Source organism: Gymnogyps californianus, chromosome 6 (genome assembly GCF_018139145.2).
Source record: "Gymnogyps californianus isolate 813 chromosome 6, ASM1813914v2, whole genome shotgun sequence".
NCBI lineage: Eukaryota > Metazoa > Chordata > Aves > Accipitriformes > Cathartidae > Gymnogyps > Gymnogyps californianus.
This window is the reverse complement of record NC_059476.1, coordinates 13,284,152-13,304,077: the sequence shown is the minus strand read 5'-3', so window position 1 is coordinate 13,304,077 and position 19,926 is coordinate 13,284,152.

The following is a 19,926-nucleotide window of genomic DNA, read 5'->3' as shown; positions in this document are numbered from 1 at the left end:
TTTGGGCTACCTGGAGCTTTACATGAACTTCTCCTAAACATTTTGGCTTTCCTGATTATTATTTTTTCAGAATTCTTTTTGTACTGTTTTGCAGAGACCTACTCTTGGTAAGTTGGTGAAGTCTCAGTGCAGCAAATGAAAGAAGATAAGTCTGAGTGAAAAACAGGCTGTCTTAAATGCAGATTTGTTTATTAATTAATGAGCACCAGAAAAAGAACTACAAACCACCCTGTGAAAGGTAAATGGATTTATGCTTGAGTCAGAAATATTTGAAAGACAGTTTACCCCAGTAGAGAAAGTCTCTCTTTTAATATATAACTAATCCTTTGAAAAGTGGGAAGGACTTTTCGTAAGAAGAGAAGAAAATCGCTGGGATTTGACTTGCAAATATTTGCTGCAACCATTGTTTTCCCAAAATATATGTTAAGGTGGTTTCAAATTTTAACTGTTCCTATTTATTTCCAGGTATGACACATCAGCCTACCCCTCCCCCTACCAAGTCTAAACAATGCAAAACGTGTTTTTTTATAAAACCTGTATGTTTAGCTATCCTAGGCTATTGAGATTATAAAACCCAAGAGGTGTGGTTGCCAAAACTCAAACATTTATAAATTAGCTCATAGTAGCCAGTGAGAAAAGAGAACTGTAAAACATTTTTCAGAACTAACGATACTTTATTTTTTCTCACATAATCCCTTTTTGTCACAATTCACATTTATTACACCTGTTCCATTTAACTACAAATAAAACCTGACAAGCTGCTGTTCTGCTACTGAATTTTTTTCTTTTTTTGCCAGTGGGCTATGTATGGCTGATGTTTACTTCTATCTGAACCTAGCAATTTCAGTCGTGTTATATTCAAGGGATCTCATCTTTATTTTCATGATAAATGAATAAGATAGCTAATTTAATCAAGGCAACCAGACTGTGACATGGGAGCTGAAGTGAGCTTGCTACATCCAGTTTTATTTTGTCAAAGAAGTCAATAGGCAGTCATGAAACAAATGGGAGATATTAATTTAATTAATCCCTTACTAGGGAACAGGTAATTGATTATATGTGTTATTTTAGCTACTACTATTCACAGCCCAGTGGTATTCACTTAAATAACTGGTGATTGAGGTTTAATGGGCTGTTATCCTGGAGAACAAGTCTCACTGGGGTACGAACTGGTATTCCAGAGGAGGAACAGGGATGTGGACATTCAGCCCAGTGACCTTCAGGCTGTGTCTTCATGAGCATTTTGGGTTGGAGCAGGAAGGCATTTTGGGAAAGTGGCTGCTCCACCCTGGAGGCAATATTGAACCAGGATGCCAGCAGCAAACAACAGCAATTTCTAGTCCATCTAGAGGCCAGTAGCCACCAAATCTTACCAGACTTGAATCACTAGGGGAGAAGGGGAGGTACCCAAGGCAACATGGGTTTTGTAAAGAAAAAGGTATGAACAGTGATCTGCAAGTTGGAGAGCAGATATGGTATCAATGCAGGCTGGGTTTATTTCACAGGCTGGATTTATGTGATGAGTCTGGTGCTAATGCCTTCCCACTACCTGGCCATTTACAGCTTTTGTGACATGAAATCTTCATTTTCCATACTGAAGATAAAGTCCGCAAACCATTCAGATAATGACCACAGGAACACGTACAAATTTGTCAGCAATTTAAGTGTTTGCTCAGTGTTAATATCAGGAGTAGTAAAAGCTCTTTCATTTACATTGCAATGTGAATCCAGCTTCCCATGCCATACAGTAATTATACATTTCTTATAACTGAGTCTATTACATAATTGCATTTAAATCATAAAGTTAAATCCAAAGCAACTATGTATTTAACCTATAACAAGATGCAACTTACAATATAAATAGTCCTGCAATTAAACAGGCAACAGTTACTCTCTGTATGAACAGACTTTTTTGGATACTGAGAAAAAGTAATTTTAATGCATTATCATTTTATTGTTATGCCCTTAATTTTTAGGGACTTTGAAAAGTCTGTTAGCCAGGTCTAGCAGAAATGGATGTGAATGTCAAATAAAGTCCTGTTCTCGGTGCAGCAGCTTTTGGACTCCTGCTCCAGATTTTCTCTGCTCCTTTCAGCATACCTGTACTATGCTTGAAGCAGCTGTGCCCTAATCCAGTGAAAACAGAGAATGTCCTCAGCTGCTGCACAGATCTTTTAGCCCACTGCTAATTTTCCATTAAAGGTAGCAATAAAACTACTTGTCAGCATGCAGTGATTTTCAGACCTATTTGTCTTAAATTGATATTTATTTAAGGAAGATGAAATCTACTGGTAATTTGTCTTCTGAGTGTAATTGGTAATCTGCTGCTGTATCCCAGCTATGGCATTGAAATAGCTTTAGTTGTTATTTTTTATCTACTACCCTCAGGATCCAAATTAGATGGCTAATAGACTGGTCAAAATAACACAAAATTGTTCATAGCTGCTTAATCAGATTAAAAATCAGCATATTTAAACCGAAATAAGCAATTAGGAAGTTATTTAAGTATTATATTATTATCTAATTATATCTGAAAGCATAACCTCACTTTTAGAGAGAGAGAAGGTATATAATAGATTCATTGTACAAATATTACTTTATGAAACTATCTGAATGCACAATTGTAATTTCTCGGGTACAAGACCACTGATATCTAGAGACTCATTCACTGTCATTAGCAACATACTAGAGGAATTGAAGCCTGGTGTTAAAGTCTCCTCTTTTTTATTGTTGTTTGCAAATGCAAGCATGTTGTTAATGTCTGAAGTAGTGTAGACTTAATTCTGTTAAACATGTGTTCTAAGACATTTTAGTTTCTCTCTAATTACCTTGTTTTCAACTCAATCTCTGCTTGCCAGGGTTAACACTTTTCTTTGTTCAAGTCAGCTACCAAGAATATTTTCTCCTTAAGCTTTTTAAATCCTTTAGTACTTCAAATATATATGCAGTCACTGATGATGGAAAATGTAGATTTCCACCATGCATAACAGCCAGACTGAAGCTGTTTGCTTGGCAAAGGGACATTGAGTTAAGGGAATTAGTGTTAACAGTCAAATACTAACAGTTAAAAGCATTCTCATTAGGAGCTAAAAATGATTGACTGAGAGATGGGGCTACCAAGTGTTTACTGGAATGTGTGAAAGTTTATTAACATTGGCACGGGGATGGTCCTATTTGTCTAGACACTTACAAAATCTAGTGCGTCTGGACTGTGATTTGTGGGAACCTTTCCCCTTTGTAAACAGTATTTTGTTCTAAGTGATAGACACGGCCCTGAGTACACTGCAATATTCGCCTGGAGCATTAATTGGTTTTGACAGAAACCTGCTAGTCACAAATAACAGGGTAAAACTATTGGCTTTTTTTTAATTCCCTTTGAGCTAGGGTTCTGGAATGGGGTTTCAGAAATCTGCTGCCTCCTTTATTCCTTATAAAACATTGCTTTTCTGATAGTATAATTTCAGAATTTTTTTTTTTTTTTTTTTTTTTTTTTTTTTTTTTTAGAAAGGTTGTCTGGGATTGCAATGTCTGGAAGGAAGGGATGTGTATACCTGAGGGAAGGGCATTTCCTAAATTATTGCAGAACACGTTGTGTCCTGGGCACAGATGTTTCTAAACCTATCTTTTTCACAAGGTCATAAAATGGTTAATAAATACAGAATGCAGTAAAATTCCAGAATCCTTTGTTCTTTGCCATTCATCATCTTCCTTGCTTTAAATTCTGCATGCATCCTCTCACTAGTCTTTACCAGAAAATGACTGCTTTCAAAACTTCTGTACACCGAAAGACTACAAACATATACTCTCACTTGCTATGTAGGTATTTAATGTTGTTACTCTGTTCTAAGTCAGACAGTAGGACAAGTTCTTTCCAGCTGAAATATAGTATCCATGATTGATGAATGTATTGCCAGTGCCTATTAAAGTAAAGTCATAATGTCATAGCAATTTTGTCACAAACCAGTACAGCTTGTTTGACAGTAAACCTTTAACTGTGGAAAGCTGTGGTGTAGGTTTAAACCTGGCTTGCACACAGCTTAAGGGGGATAATCCAGTAATAAGGCAATGCACCCATCATTCTAGGATGTGTGCCTCAAAACAAGACAGGATCTCAAATAATGTGGCTATGCTTGTTGCTTGCTTTCCACTTTGGAATCAGCATGGAAATACATAGCAATACCAATATAACAGTATTTATATATACATAGGCCAGAAAAAGAAGGAGCAATTTTCCTGTGATAAATGGAGTACTTTCAGAGCTGTGGAATACCCTTCGCTCACCTTATCTTTTGCTGTACTCAGGTGGGACAAACAAGGAGATTTTGCTAGGTACCCTATTGCATAGATTTGAAAAAAAACCAACCAAACAAACCCCAACAACACAAAAACCCTATCCCTTAGATGATTTAACAGATAAACGTCTTTAAATGATGAAAAGAGGTCATCTTAAGATTTTTTTGGTAACCTCCCAGAAACAGAAGTGAAAACTGATGATGGTTGGTGTTGGTTTTGTTTGTTTGGTTTTGTTTCTGGAAGTTTATTTTAGTGCAAATGAATAGAATTTTCTCTTAAACACAAAGCCAGGTTTCAGGAAATTGGGTGTTTTCTGGCAGGCTCTCCCTCCCTACAGAAGCGGACCCCTTCATTCACTGGAAACATTTTCAGTTGCCGTATTTCAGCCAGCCCTACTCACCAGTTTTTCCATCATGCATAGACAGGAGAGTGCTCCTGTGCCAGTGAGAGACTTCAGCAAGCTTTGGAGAGGCCTTACGTCATGATGAGTTTCTTTTGCTATAACAAAAGCTGCAAGTGTTAAGGAAAGATCATCAGAGAGATTTTTAAAATGGCCACTTCATTACAACCTCCATTCTTTGAATGACACCTGGTAACACATTGTGCTTTTGCAATTTTGCTGTCAAAATGGATGGTGCTTTATGGATAGTATATCTCATGGAAATAGACTGCATAGCTCTCTGTAGAAGCAGTTAGTCAACAAAATGCACTCTGGCACTTGGTGTAGAGACTGTAATTATTTGACTGGTGGCCAGCCTAGGTAGCACTCGGGAGCCATCAATAGTATTTAGAGGCTGCTGTAAAAGCTTTTTAATTTGTTACACCAGAGTTCATTTATATTGTATACCATATGTCATGGCAAAAGCACCCTCTCTTTGTAGAACATTATGCGCAACACAATATGTTATAAACACTACTTTTTAATGGCCTCCAGAGTAGCTATAGATAGCTCATCCAGGAGGCTGTTTAAAGATGAATCTGTTACATGGCTGGAAATCCGAGGTCACTTCGTTTTAGCTAATGAAATGAGTCAAGATTCGCTCTGCATTTCAGATGAGAACATGGCCCACCAGCAGTTTAATCTCAATAACGTGAAGTCATTCACTGCAGACTAATGCAGGAGTTGTTACTGTACTCGGAGAACACATCCTCTGGAAGCAGAGGAGAAAGACCTCAGTTTTGAAGGAAGGAAGTCTCTGGATGAACCTGAACCCCCTGCTGTGCAGCTGATGTGAAACAAGACAAATGCAACTCCAGCAGTGTATTGGGGAGAGGTTATCACCAGCACGTATAAGGTAATTAGCTGTTGTCCAAGGCTACATGAACGTACTCTATAACTCTGTCAAATTCAAGAAGCTGAAATGGGACAAAGAACAAAGAGAGACTACCAAAGAATGGAGTGCATGTTTTCAGGAGAAGATGAAAAGAGCTTAGCTGGCTTAGCCTGCAAATTGAAGGCTGAGAGGAGATAGGATTATTCTAAATAAATGCATCAGAGAGGATTAAGCATGAGGGAGGAAGAACTATATAAACTGAAGGACAATGATGGTAGGAAAAAAAAAAGGTTAGGCACCGTACATTAGCAAACTTAGTCTGGCAATTGAATGATTACTAACCATTAGAGGAATAATTTCCACCTGCCCCCCCCAGATGCTGATTATGTGAATGAGATGGTAAATTTAGAGTATGCACTAACCTGATAAAACACAGGTCGCACAGTGACGGTCAACACCTAAACCAACAAGGAATCTGAAACAGCCCTTTCTTTTATAGTCCAAACACAGACGATTTTTCTGCTTCTCTTACAAAGGAAATTCCAGTTCACCAAGAAACTCTGGACTACTTAGGGTCTATTTCACCCATCTGCACCATCTCAAATCAACTGAGGAAAGAAAGAGTTAGAGACTTCACTCTGGAAATCTGACCTCAATTGGTTTTCTTTTTTAGGATCTCACATTGGTTGCGTGCTTCCCCCCCCGCCTTTCCCTTTCTGCCCAATTATTTCTAAGCTTTTACTGGCAGAAACAATCTTTTTTTTATGTATTTGTGCAGGATCCAGGTTTGGTTGGGAGTTACCATTATGCTAATAAGCATCTTTCTTCGCTGTCGATATGTTTCTATGTACTTTTATTTGTCTCCATCTTTGTTAAATTACTTTTATTCTCAAGTCAACTTGATTTTCAGAAGATTGGTAACTTTCTGAAACACTGAGGGTAAAAAGAAACATTGTTCTTTTAAAGTCAATATTTCTTTCTCAGTGTAATTCTGCTGTGGCCTTTGTTACAAACAGAATTATCCTATTTGGCCCTGCCAAATAAGATATCAGAGGGCTAAAAAAGAAAATTATGTCCAGTTTACATGGAATCATATCCCTCCATGAGCTTTAGTGGTTTTGAGGTTCTTGCAAATGAATTGCAATCAGACTCATGAAGCTTGTAAACATGCTATGTGTCTCAGACAAACCTAAAATCTGTTCCTGAAGTCAACCCATTATGTCAGGATGGATATTCTGGTCTCAATGCCTTTTACTTTGTGTTTTAGCCTTCCTGTCACTACTCAGCTTCACGTTTGAGTGTTAGCTGCACTATTCTAAGAAATGGTAAGACTATAATTCTCATTTGCCATCTGTGGCACTGGGCAGTATCTCCATGTGAATGGAACTGAATAACGTCACTGGAGAAGCTGTCTCCCTGCCATCAGTCTTACATGGCTTCATGCCTGTATGTCTTGCCACCAAAACGCTTGCTAGCTCCTGAGGTGAGATGATACCCCAAGGGCTTGTTCCTACCAGGGCAGTGCAGCGGGGGCCACAGAAGTGTGGTGTCTACAGCTGCAGAGGCACTGCTGCCTGCAGTGCCACAGAACAAGGCACTGCTCCAGTAAAGAGAGGGGGAATATGGAGACCTGAGACAGTGACAGTAAACACCTTAAAGGACCCATGTTTGCTACTCTACAGTCTCCTACATTCCCTAAATCTTCCCCTTAGAGGGACAGCCTGTCTGCCTTTCCAGAGCTGAGTAGGAGGCAGCAAAGCGAAGACTGTTTCCATCAGCCTTAGTGTCTTCCCATGGCTAGAGGTGGCCCTGCATGTGACCCATCCTCTATCGAAGCGCCCATGTTACAGCCATTATACCTTTAGGTTTGGATATTTCTAAAAAAACATTTATGAAGTGGTAGAATGAGGATTTGTACCATAATGCCTTGCAAGGACTGACTGTGCCTTCAAAGGTAGAAGTGGCTCTGATCATCCCGGTACGTTAACCAACTTATGCTTGTAAAACTTCCCTCCCTATAGAAAAGGCTTTTGTTGAAATGCAAGGACTCCCTCCAGGGATGTATGGCTCTCTTTTTCCAAAGCAGGGAAGTAATTAACTGCCATGATCTCTCACCCATGCTGTGCTTCTCACAACACTCCGAAAGAGCTTGTTAGAGCTTGTTAGATGCACATAACTTACCGTGCTCATCCCACGTTAAACCCATCAATTGCTAAATCCACCTTTTCAAGCTGGGGCCAGAGCCAAAGCAGTGAGTCAGTTATGTGGAGCAGGTGTGGCTTCCTGATTTCATTAATTTAGATAATTGCAGCTCTTCTTCAACAGCATCAATCTCTTTGTGTCTTACGTAGTAAGTCCCTGGTTTATAAATCTGATTGCTGGGGCTGCTTGATGATCAGTTTTAAAAATTCTTCACTTTCCCTCATGCATGTTGACTCTGTCTGACTGCCCACTCGACCAATCAAGTCCAATTTCTGTTATAATGAGCTTTTGGAGATGCGATGAAGTTTGAATGCCAAGGGCTGGCAAGAAATTACAGTAGTTCTCAACTTTACTCTGTGATTCTTTCCTTCTCCAAAGCCCTTGTGGCTGCAGCACTGCAAATGGGATCAGCTCTAAAGACATTTTGATTGTGTAAGGAGGGAACATGCAATTTGTAAAAGTAAATAAATAATTACTGAGGGAATATGAGCATTAGGCTGATTAACAGTGGTGAAAAGAGAATGTTGTGGTGTGATTTGGAAAAAGGGGAATGGTATATTTGGGGGCTTAGTGCATTTAGATCGGGTTTACAGATTATCGAATAACTACCTCTGTTTTCATACAGGGCACAGGAACACCTTTGTACCTTGGTTTCTCTAACAACTTCAGCAGTTCTCAAAATTCACAGGCATGCAGACTTTTGATGGATTTTTTTTCTTTTTCCCAAATACTGATGAAGTCCTGAAATACTGTACTTAACCAAAGTTTTCACATCTGTAAATTAGAATTCTGAGCTGGAAATCCCATAGAGTCAACAGCTGAAATCTAGCAGTTGAAGTCAAAGGATTTGTGTATGCATAACCCAAATGTGTGTTTGTTTGTGTATGTAACCAAACAATTTAAAAGGAAAGTATGATTTTATGTGAAACTTTTTGAAATTTTTTGTGCCTTGGAACTCCAGATCACAAAACACGTTCATTCTAACAAGTTTTTCATTTTTCACTGCCAGTGTTTAATTTTGGACTTTTTTATTAGGTTTTTTATATGGTTTGCAAATCTTCTTTGTGGTTTTTAGAGCATTTTCAGAGATATGCCTACATTGTCTGTGTGCTTGGAATCAGGCAAATCTGTTACATAAATATAATTCCTGAGTTTATTTGGAGAAATTTAAAAATAATAATAATAATAAAGCCAATAGATATGCGGAACATTGTAGCTTAGTGAACTATCTCTTTCAGTCACATTATTATTTTATCTTTTTTAGGATTATTGTGTCATGCTATAGCAGTGACACAGCCATTCCAGAATTCAGCCTTTATCTTTGTTCTGTTTAAAGGTGAATCTTGCAACCTCTCTGAAAACACACAGATATAATCAGAGGAGATTTAATCTGGTAAACCAAGTAACAGACCTAGGAATATTTTGATCAATATGATTAGCTATTCTCAGAATAAATAAATGACAAGGATTTAACTGTCAGCTGCCTTTGCTAAGCGTCTAATTTCCAAGCTGGTGATTTTAGAGGTAAGCACAATGTTCAGAAGTCTGCAGACCTGCTTACTACAAGAAGCACTCCTTCTCCATTTCCATGGATCAAATTCTATATGCATTGAAACCAGCTGCAGTGGTCCCATTGCAGTGTAGTGGATCGTGCCTTACGAGGCCATAGGAAAACTTCCACTGACTTCAGCAGCTTTGTTTACCACTGGGGTCTGATCCAGGCAATGGTGGGTAGCGTGGCTTGGTGAACTGCACCGTTATAGTGAGACATAACAAATCTTCTCAGATGCTTGATCAGCTAATGTTCAACTCAGGGGTGATTTCACAAATGGAGGCCAAGGCCTTTTGCAGGCAATATGACAGGAAACGAGATAATGTAATGTGGCAGATTCTGCATGGAGGAGAATTGGGGTCATTTGGTACGCCCACGTATAATGCAACCTTATGCCATAATTAAGACACTGGATAGAAGCTGTTGAGAAGGATTAGTTACTGATCCATACATTTTATGTTTCTGTTTATTTAAGATAAAGCTTCATGCTAGAGGGCTTTTTTTTTTTTTATATTAAGCCCCTTTAAAGCTTTAATTTCCTTTATTTTCTTTGTAGATGTCTATTTTTTTTTATGTCTTTATCTCTGTTTAGGTAAAAAGAAAGATTTCTAGAAGGTGGTCTGGCGTTAGAAGCTGGCCTGTAAAGCAGGACAGAGATCTATAGAACTGCACCATCATTCCCATGATTCATCGTAGCACTATACCCGAAGGGAAGTATGTTGCTCATTTTCAGGGAAAAGTGGAGAAATCTCATTTTTCAAGTATATGGAGGTGATTGTGTGTGCTTTCTTTTTAAATAGTGAAATTCTCCATAAAAACTGGGCATTTCTGCTGAAATATTATTTCCTCAAAAAAAATGATTTTCTATCAGTAGACAGCTATGACTGAAAAATGTCACCTGCTCAAATTCTGGAGAGAGAAACAGAGATGTGAAATAATTCTGTAGAAGGAAGTTGTGGACTGAAGGCCAGAGCACACATGAGCTTTCAGACCCCTGTTAGACAGGCAGAACCAGGTTACATTCAATTATTCAATTCATTTCTATCACTGGTTATTTCAACTCTTCAAGCTGGTGCTTAGGAACAAAAGGTTGGGACAACCATCTGTTTCGAAAGTGTGCCAGTGAAAACAAAACGATCAATTAGTATCAAAGGTAGACTTTCTATCTGACACAGAAAGTGGAAAAAATGCTAAGGTACAAAACCCTGTGAGCAGATCCCTTAAAGTTTAAGGTGTGTTTGAAACTGATCTGGGTTTTTCTAGCTAAAGAAAAAACATCCTCCTTCTCCCTCTTTGCTTTTCTGTGCTGTTTGCTTGCTCTCAGCAAGTCTCCCAGTTGATTCCAAGTTAGATTGGTCAGCTTTATCAATTTTATGCTTCTTTGGCCCTTTGCAATTCCCATGGTACTTCAGGGGAGCTGAAGGTCTTTGAGGACCATCTCTGCAAAGTTCAGAAGACAGTTATTTCAGGCCATTTATCCTGGAGATGATCTTCCTCCCATTTTGGAAAAAAAATGAGAGAAGAAAAAACCACCAGAAACTATGTGAATCAATTCTTGAGGGTTACATCAGATCACTGCCAAGTTCCCAGAAGATCAGACAATTTTTACTTCCCTATGATGGGTAGGACCAGAGGCCCATCTGCTCCATGGATGAAAACAAGACATAGTACCCCCTTGTTCATGGACGATTTGCCTGTAAGGCAATTAAAGGTTTGCCTATATTATGGTATACGTTTCCTTTCAGAGGTTGCATAGCTACGGTTAGGCAAATTCACCATCTGGGGAAGAGTCCTTCTTGTCACTCAGCTGAAACAAGGCTTAGGAATACAAACACACCACAAAGCTCTTCCAGTGGAAAAACCACTCTCAGAACCAAAGCTGTGACACATAATCTCACATGCCATATAGATTTCACCAAGAACAAGTAATAGGCACAAAACGCAAGACTTCTGAACTTAAAAAAAATAAATAAAATCATGTCTATTGAATGCATTTGTATCTCTCAGTGTCTCCAGTTCAGAAAACAGAACATCATTCATATTTATGAGGAGTAATTTGTATCAATTCATAATTATCTTGTGTAAAATTAATTCTCTCAGTGCACAATAAAGTAAAATATTCAAAAGGCAAAATGAAATGGCCATAATCAAAACATTTGTAACAGATGCACACACACGGAGCTCAGTAAACAATTTTTGGGTCCTTTGCAACACAGTTGCACCCTCCTGAACACCCTGGTGCTGTTCAGAGAAGGGAGCCTGGTCTTGTCTCTCATTTGCCCTTCATCTCACACTGCAGGGGCTCATCTAATCTGGAATCTTGAGCTATAAAGCCAGTAACTGATTTTCCTATGGATAAAAGTTCAAGGTTCAGCTGTTTCCAACACAAGCCTTTTCCCATTCCTGGATCCTTCTTAAATTCATTTGGCATACAAATTTCTCTCAGTGTGCTCTTGAGTCCACTTCTTCTAGTTTATGCAGGCTGAGAGCTTCTGGGATCTGAGAAAAGGCCAATCTGAAGAATAAGCAAGAAGGTACGCTTCAGCTTTTGCATCTACTCTTCCTCCTGCCTCTAGTGTAATACCTATGTCCTGCCATGATCACTGTTTTGAAACACTACTGCTATTAATAGTGTTTTCCAACAGACTAACTCATTTCCCCACCCTGGTCGTTACGGGCAGCCAGTGACCTTTAACAAATGAAAGCCTGAGGCTGTGCTGAATGAACTTGCTCCATGCAATCAAAGCAGATTCAGAGGAATAATAGTTGCATTAAGACTTAACCAATGTTTTTAATGACAAATTTACTTTTTTTGTTGTTGTTGTTATTACACCCAATGGCACCAATGAGAGAAATACGTTGTTTTGAGCTATTAACAGTTCTTTTTTTTTTTTTTTTAACTCCTCACCTGGATCCCAAGGAATGCAGGAGAAGGTCTACTAAACTTGTTCGGTTTTTTAAAATTAGTTTTGTTTCACCTCTATCCAAGTCATGGAGTTGGCCCTGAAGAGATGGGTAACTATATCAGACTCTGTATTAGCTTGGTAATTTGGGGATATGCAGTGTGTGTTGTGCATGCTATAAAAATGGGTCTCTCCTGGTGTGGGTTACTGTACAATAAGGTATGCAAGGAGATGGATTTTTGAGTACGATCCAGCTGGAATGAATGGCCGTCAACAGGCAGAGTGTGCCAGGGCATCCTTCTCTGGAGAATTTCTCTGGAGATGCGGTGAATTCACAGCATTCTTTTGAGGTAGAAATACAATTCTGTACTCCTACCGTTCTTGGTAGAAGCAAAAATTGGGGGAGTGGAGGGGCAGGGAGTAGAGAGAATGCTTCAGCAATGACTCTGTTTGAACGTCTAAGTACCTTCATTTTTAGATGATTTTTTATGTACACCTTAAAACATCTCAGCATATGAAAGCACACATTCAGACAACTGAAGACAGATGGCCCCAAAAGGAAGGTCCTTAAAAGTCAATATGGACCGTTGGAAAGCTCAGGCCACTAGATTGCTTCTAGTTGAGTCAGTGGCTAATTGGGAATGGAATTGGAGAATCCCAATTTTCAGTGACAGTAAAATGACAGTAAGTGGAAGTTTATCCAGCAAGCTGGTTTTACAGCCACAACAGAGGAAACGTTTGCAGAGGACTCTGTGTTTTTGAGGATCAGTGTGATGCACTGAGGTGGCCATAGTCTGAGCCCTTCAAGATTGTTCCTAACATTTAAAACTACTTTGTTTTTAAACTGTTACAACTATGAAGTTAAGCCTGTATTTCAGGCACTCTCCTCCTAGCCCGCTATGTGCCAAGGTAATCAGCTTAATATTTTTCTTCTGGGAGATGCCCTTCCTCTGAGCTGGCCAAACAAGGTGTCTGTCCCCAGCCAGGACAGTGAGTGTCCTGAGAGTCTGACTGTATACTGTTGGGTGTATTTGATCCTGGTTTAGCGAGTTTCATGTTTACTGATTCCTCCTTTGATAGGAGTAAGGTGCATGCAATGTGCCATCTCCAAATTATTTTTAGTACCAGGCAATTTAAGGTAAAAATAAAGAAGGCATTCATTTCATCTTAATGCAATGACTATTTAAAGTTACCATATTTAGTAATACAAAATAAGAGATAAATGTTTTATAAATACCTAAACAGTAGCCTAGCTCCAAGAGGTTCGCTGTCCGGTTTATCCATTTAAAAAGTTAACAGGATATTTATATCACTGTCTATTTTCCTCTACATGGTCACCAAAGAACAGGCTCTTGATATGGAGACAAACCTATTTTCCATATGTGTCTGTTTTTCTCTGGGATTCCATTCAAATCAAATTTCTCCTTCTCTGCTTAGGGATATACATAATAGAGTTCATGAATTACTGGAATAAAATATCAATTGTCATATTTCCCTAACAGATTAACGGTTACCAGTTTGTAAATGCTACTGTTGTCCCTTGTGTGTTGACAGATACTAAACAAAAACCTTTACGGAATGCAAATGCAAAGCCTAAGGACCAATTTTGTAATTAAATGGACTATAAATGGGTAACTGATCCACAGTAAATGCAGTGCTGTATACTACGCTAGTGAGGCTTAGAGCTCCTGTAGATGGGCAAGAGGTTTTCAGAAGAAAATACAGTAAGAAAATGTTGATTAATTAAAGCTATCAATGAATCTGGATATGTTTTGAGAACTTTTGTCTGGAAAGGTTTCTCTCAGCTCCAGGATGGGAAGAGTATTTTGAAAAAGAATACAGCTCAGTAGAAACACATTAGTGATTTTTCTCACCAGCTTTGTAGCAGCATCAGGTTTTACTTCCCACTATGCCACTGTGCCACATATCTTACACTTTTGGTTGGTCCAGACCAATTCTACTACAAATGTTCTCACTCTCTGAATAAATAGATATTCAATGGAGGAGAGAAAAAACCTGCAGGATTCCTGCAACCTTATGGCAGTGACTGGACATGCCCTCTATATCTTCATATGAAAGACAACAACAACAAAAATCTCTTTGAAGGAGGAGGAATTCAGACACCCCAGCTTTGATCATCTGGTGAAAACGCATTTTTCCTGCACAGATTGAGTGGCACCTCCAGAAACATATTCAGAGTACGAGCCTGAGTTGTTTGCTGAACTCCGTGGCTGCTGGAGGTGCCTCTATCCCCAGCGGCTAAAGGCAGCTTTGATTAACCTGCTCAGTTAAGTTCCTAAAGTCAGATGGATTCAATCTTCTTTTTACACAGCACCTACTGTGGGAGAGCACAAGGCTCAGATCTACAGAGAGAATTCGATATCTAACTTTCTTGTTTAAAGAGACAAGCCCATTGATATCAGTAGGAGAGGGGCACATAGGTATCTCTAGATCTTCAAATTTGCTGGGTAGTGCTAACATCAAAGGAAAGGACAATCTTCTGTCTCCTCAGATTTTTGTTAATCTATGAACTGTCTTTATCACATGAATGTAAATTCATTGTGGAAATATATGTTCCTCATTATTTCTTTTTCTCATTGAAATGCTAAAACATTAGGCTGCCTATTTTGTCTGACTTCCACAGATACCTTTTAGGTGCAGCTGTAGCTTGCTAACCCTCTTCTTTATTAGCATTATGTTTGTCTGGGTTTTCTCTGGGCCTCATCGTGGCTCTTCTCCTTGGCTAATAACAGTTTGGGAATCCACAAGCCAGCAGGACTCTTCCTGCCTTGCAGAGTCCTGTGCATGGCTGTCCACTGCCAATGCACCTGCAATTACCCATTGCCGATGCACTAGCAGAGAAAAGCTGTCTGGGATTATTAGCTCAGGCATTGCTTCCCCTCCTGTATTAATTTAAATGTAGGTGTTGCGTTGAAGGCCCTGAAGCTGTGCTGACAATCCTTGTTTTGTGAAATAATTCATTTGAACGCTTGTTGTTGCTGTTTTTCAGGGATGGTGGTGATGTCAGTTATCAGGTTAGGTATGTAAATTGCTGCCACCTCTCCAGAAATATTGGATTCTTAAGAAGTGAATTGGGCTACTCTTATTATTTACAACAAGAAAGGAAAGTGAAAAGATTCCAACTCTGTTACTCTTGTCAGCAATGAGTGCCTCAATGAGGCAAGAGAAGGTCCTGTTTCCAAGATAATGGATTTCCCTACCAAATACAGCTGTTGCTAAAGGAAAGTGAGGAATGGCTTTCCTAACACAAGGGAAGACTTGTGCTTTTAAAATATTATTTTAATCTAGAGTGAATAGAGATTTTAGGAGAAAGTGTCCTGTGAAATCGAACTTTCACCCATGAAAACCTGAAAAGGTTTTATTTTGATAAAATGAGGATATTGGATTTTTGTGTCAACTTTATGTGCACGTGCACAAAAATATAAATGTGTATAATCATCTAAGCATTTTACACAGAGAGGTCATCTTATATAATGTGAAAAAACATTTTGAAAATTGTAAAAATAAGGCATTGTTACATATTTTTAAATGCTGCTTTAAAAATAATCAGAATTGCTTCAAAAATATTTTGTCAGGAGGAAAGCTGAATGGTTTTTGTTATATAAGCAGTAATGGAAGTTTCTGGCTTATACTCTAACTTGTCGCAACTTATCTAAACAGGATGAATAATATGTCCAAGGTAAGACTAGAAACTTTTGGGTAATGCAGAGACTATGTTAAGATATTGTGAATTTTAGTCTGTAACCGCTATAATCAGAAAGCTTATTTTTCCTCTCAGCACCTGCTAAGGCATTTATCTGCCTGGCAGAAGCTTTTCTAATATTTTCCCCTTCTGTTTTAGACTGGTCCAAACCAAAATTATATAGATACACACTCAGGAGATGTGGGGCAGCCCAAATCCCAGGCTCAAACTTTGCAGCTGGGTTTGCAGTGCTTAGAAACAATAGACCTTGGACCAAATATCCAGAATGTTGGAAATATTGTGATTTCAGTGAAAGCTCATTCCTAGTTCTTCTCTGATGTCAGCTTCACTTGGAATTCTGTCTCTTCTTTTGATCCTTTTGGTGCTCAGAGTTGAGAAACTCTGCAGAATTGCCGATTTGGTTAAAATTTCCTGCTAAGGTGGCTGTTAATTTTAACTAGTAGATGCAACTATAAATCACCAGGAAAAACAATACTTTAAAAAATCAGACTGCATCAGCATCTATCATTAGTTCTACTACATCACTGAATTAGCAGCGAACCCCAGCTCCCTTAGGCAGATCAATCATACTGTTAGCAGGTTCCCATGATAGCGTCCCACAGCAACCAGTCTCTATCCGTTATATCCTGCACAAAATATTACCAACTCTTCCCTTGTCTTCATACTAATCTCCAAATGTTTAGCACACCAAAATTTCTGGAACAATCTGCCCAGAACAAAGAGGGACACCACCAGTGTCAGGGCTGCTTTTCAGTCCAGACAATCAGCACTGGCTTGTTTCACCGCATGCGAATTGGCTTGGAAAAAGAGAGACAGTCTTTCCTCCCAGGCAATCAGCACTGCTAAAGCCATCATGGGCTGATTGGTAGTGAATCTGAGACTGTCCTGTCCATTTCCATTCTCAAAACATTTATATGAGATTGTGGCCATGTCACATCTGGCCACTTAGGGAATATGTAATAAGCTAAACCATTTCCCTTGCAGATGACAGATGGGATTGGGGGAGAGGGACTGATGACTATCACAAAGAGCTCTCTGTGAATATCCTTACATCTTATTTATGCTAGAGCTAAAGCTGGCATAGCTTGAAGCAGAGAGAAGGTTGTTTCTGAAAGCATTAGGGAAGCAATATGGAGGGAGCAAGATATTTTCACCTTAAACAAAAAAAAAAAAGGAATTTAATACATTTTCTAAACCTCACAAATAGGGAGAGTTGAACGGTCTCTTGAAAGAATTTAAGGATGATAGAAAATACTCAGATATCCTTGGGTTGCCATCGAGATAAAGAGACACAGAAGGGAGGAGTTAATGGATGGCATATCCATTTTCTTGATCAGCAAGAAGAGAGGCTCTCCAAAGTCGTGGGTCCCAAGTCTGTAGGGACTGATGCTGATGGGAGGCAAGTGAATAATTAAAAGCAATTACCCTGTGTATCAGGGTATCAATGCATGTTTACGTGGTATGAAAGTACATTTCTATCAGCTCGGGCTTGGACTCTGTATGTGTCAGTGGAGAGTGGAGAATATCACTCCAGTGCTCAGAAAGCTTACGCCATGGACACAGTGGTTTAGGACCCTCTATTTTGACATGCAAACACTGCTTAGTGTCTGCACCATCAAACCAATGCACTGTTAAGGTGGTAAAGCATTGCAGTCATCCTTCTTGCTCCTCTTCATCTCCTGTTTGGCCATCTGGGATGCAGTCTCTTTCCAAGAACTGAGTCACACCGAATAACTGGGGTGTAGCTGCCACTTTTGCAGCCCCAAGGACCTCTGCAGCCTGCTTGAGGCCTTGTGATCAAGTTGGCAAAGCAGGCTATCAAGTGGATTGCTTCTCCATTCTCACTGAAAGTCAAAGCACAACACTTCACCCCACTGGAAGGTGATAAGTCACTGCGGATTCAGTGAAATAAACATTCATGTCCATGAGCTGAATCTCTCCTGGAGTTCCCCAGATCTGATGGTGGTCTGCTTGGCTTTTGCAAGGAAGGATGAAAAGCGTGAACTCTACTCCTCCAGAGACAGAAAAACTGATTTTTTCATAGATCTGGGAGCAATTTTTGTTTTATTTTCACACTGAATTCACCTGGGTTCTGCAGAAGCAATTCCTCCTCGCCTCTCACCCAAAGGCTGGAGCTCAGAGCTGATGGCTGTTTTAGCTGAGGCTTGCAGCCTTGCCCTCAGCAAGTATAGTTCAAATTCAAAATGTATTTGCTCCTCTGTAGTCTGCTGGAATGGCAGGACTCTGACTCAGAAAGCTGCCTGCAGCTTTAGAGAAAGTTTAATGCTGAATGAAATGGGTTTTAAACGGGAGAAAGGTGGTGTTGCTGGAATATCTTCTGTTGTACATCCACTATGCGGTTGGCATCTCCGTGACTAGATGATTAAGGGTGCCTGGACATGCTATACTAAAGTTATATCAAACCAGATCTCAAATTGAAGAAATTCTGTTCATGTGTATGTTTTCTCCTAGCAGATGAATGTTGTTGCCAAGACAAAAAATAGTATAAAGTTTGGAGGGAAGGTTGACATATAAGGAAGAGGATACATCTATTTGCATTCTGCAGTTGTCTTGTCAATTAATGTTGCTGCAGTTAAATTCACAGCAAATAGACCTTGGATCTCAGCTAATACAACAGTTCTTGAAGTTTTAGCAGTTCAGTTTTATCTGAGCAAATGCAGGCTCAAACCCTGTGAATCATCTCTGAGTTTTTAAAAAGCAGCTTTATTTAAAAAAATGAAAGGTAAATGACTTCAGATGGCAGACTGCATCAGGAGAGCTAAATAAGGAAAAAATATTGTTACAGTGACAGTAATATTAGCTGCCACAAACAAAATCAGTCAATAAAAGCACTTTGGAAAGTTAAAAAGCCAAATGAATGAATAAGCCTCTCCCTAAATTCAATATTCTCTTGTATAAAATATTAGCACCCGGACTAAAATCACCTCCTGAGTATAGTATTTTTTCTGTTTTATCAGCAGTCTCTCTCTTCCACCTGGTAAATTCATTTATTTGTTCAAAACTGCAGTGTATTGCCAGCACTTTTCAATACACGTATATAAGATAATGCACCCTTCATCCACCTTAAATCTCTCATTCCACATGTTATTGATTTAGCCATACTGCTGTAAAGACAAACAGACAAATTCTCTGCCTTTCTCTGACTCCAGTGACCAAAGCTTCTCTTGCTTGATGAAATCTGCCTCTGATAATGAGGGCATCAGGGACTATGTTTGCACGTGGCCAAGCATGCAGCCTCTGTTGAGAGTCACTTGCCCACCATCCCAGTGGCTCACAATTAAGGTTATGCTCTGATGCAGGCTCAGTCTGAGCTGCAGAGGCTTTCTGAAGGGGGAAAAGACAATCTTTGTCTGTAGACCCAAGTTCATTGCTAAGAGCAAGTAGTGACAGGGAAGAGCTCTTCACCAGCAAATCTATCCCAACTTGCCTTTTTTCTAAGGAGCTGAGGTAATGAACTTGAACAGTGTGTTGGTTAATAGTCAGCAATATGGGTAATGAAAAACACCCCAGGGACTGGAATGCTTACATTTGGTTTTGGGTCCTGTGTTTCTGTTAGGAACATAGAAATCCCATCTAAACTATCAGTGCTGTCTCCACTCCTGGATCCAGTGCCACATCAGCCCATTCCTGCAGCAACCCAGCAAACAAAGAAGTTTGCAGTTCACTTCCAACTACCAGATAGTACCAAATTTGATGGTTTTTTGTTTGTTTATTTTCCCTGACAAGGACATCTGTTTACTAGAACTCATCTCCAGCTTTAGTGAACATCAAAAGGGATGTCTGTGAGACTGCAGCTGGATTTAGATGGTACAAAGCCCTTCAAGTGACTGTTTAAAACTCTTTTTCTCTTCTACATCTCCAGTCCCCAAATAGATGGGTTAATTTTAAATGCATCTCCAGCTTTTGCAAATTAGTTTAATGTGACTGTCCTAACTTATGTTTCAGGATCACCTTTGG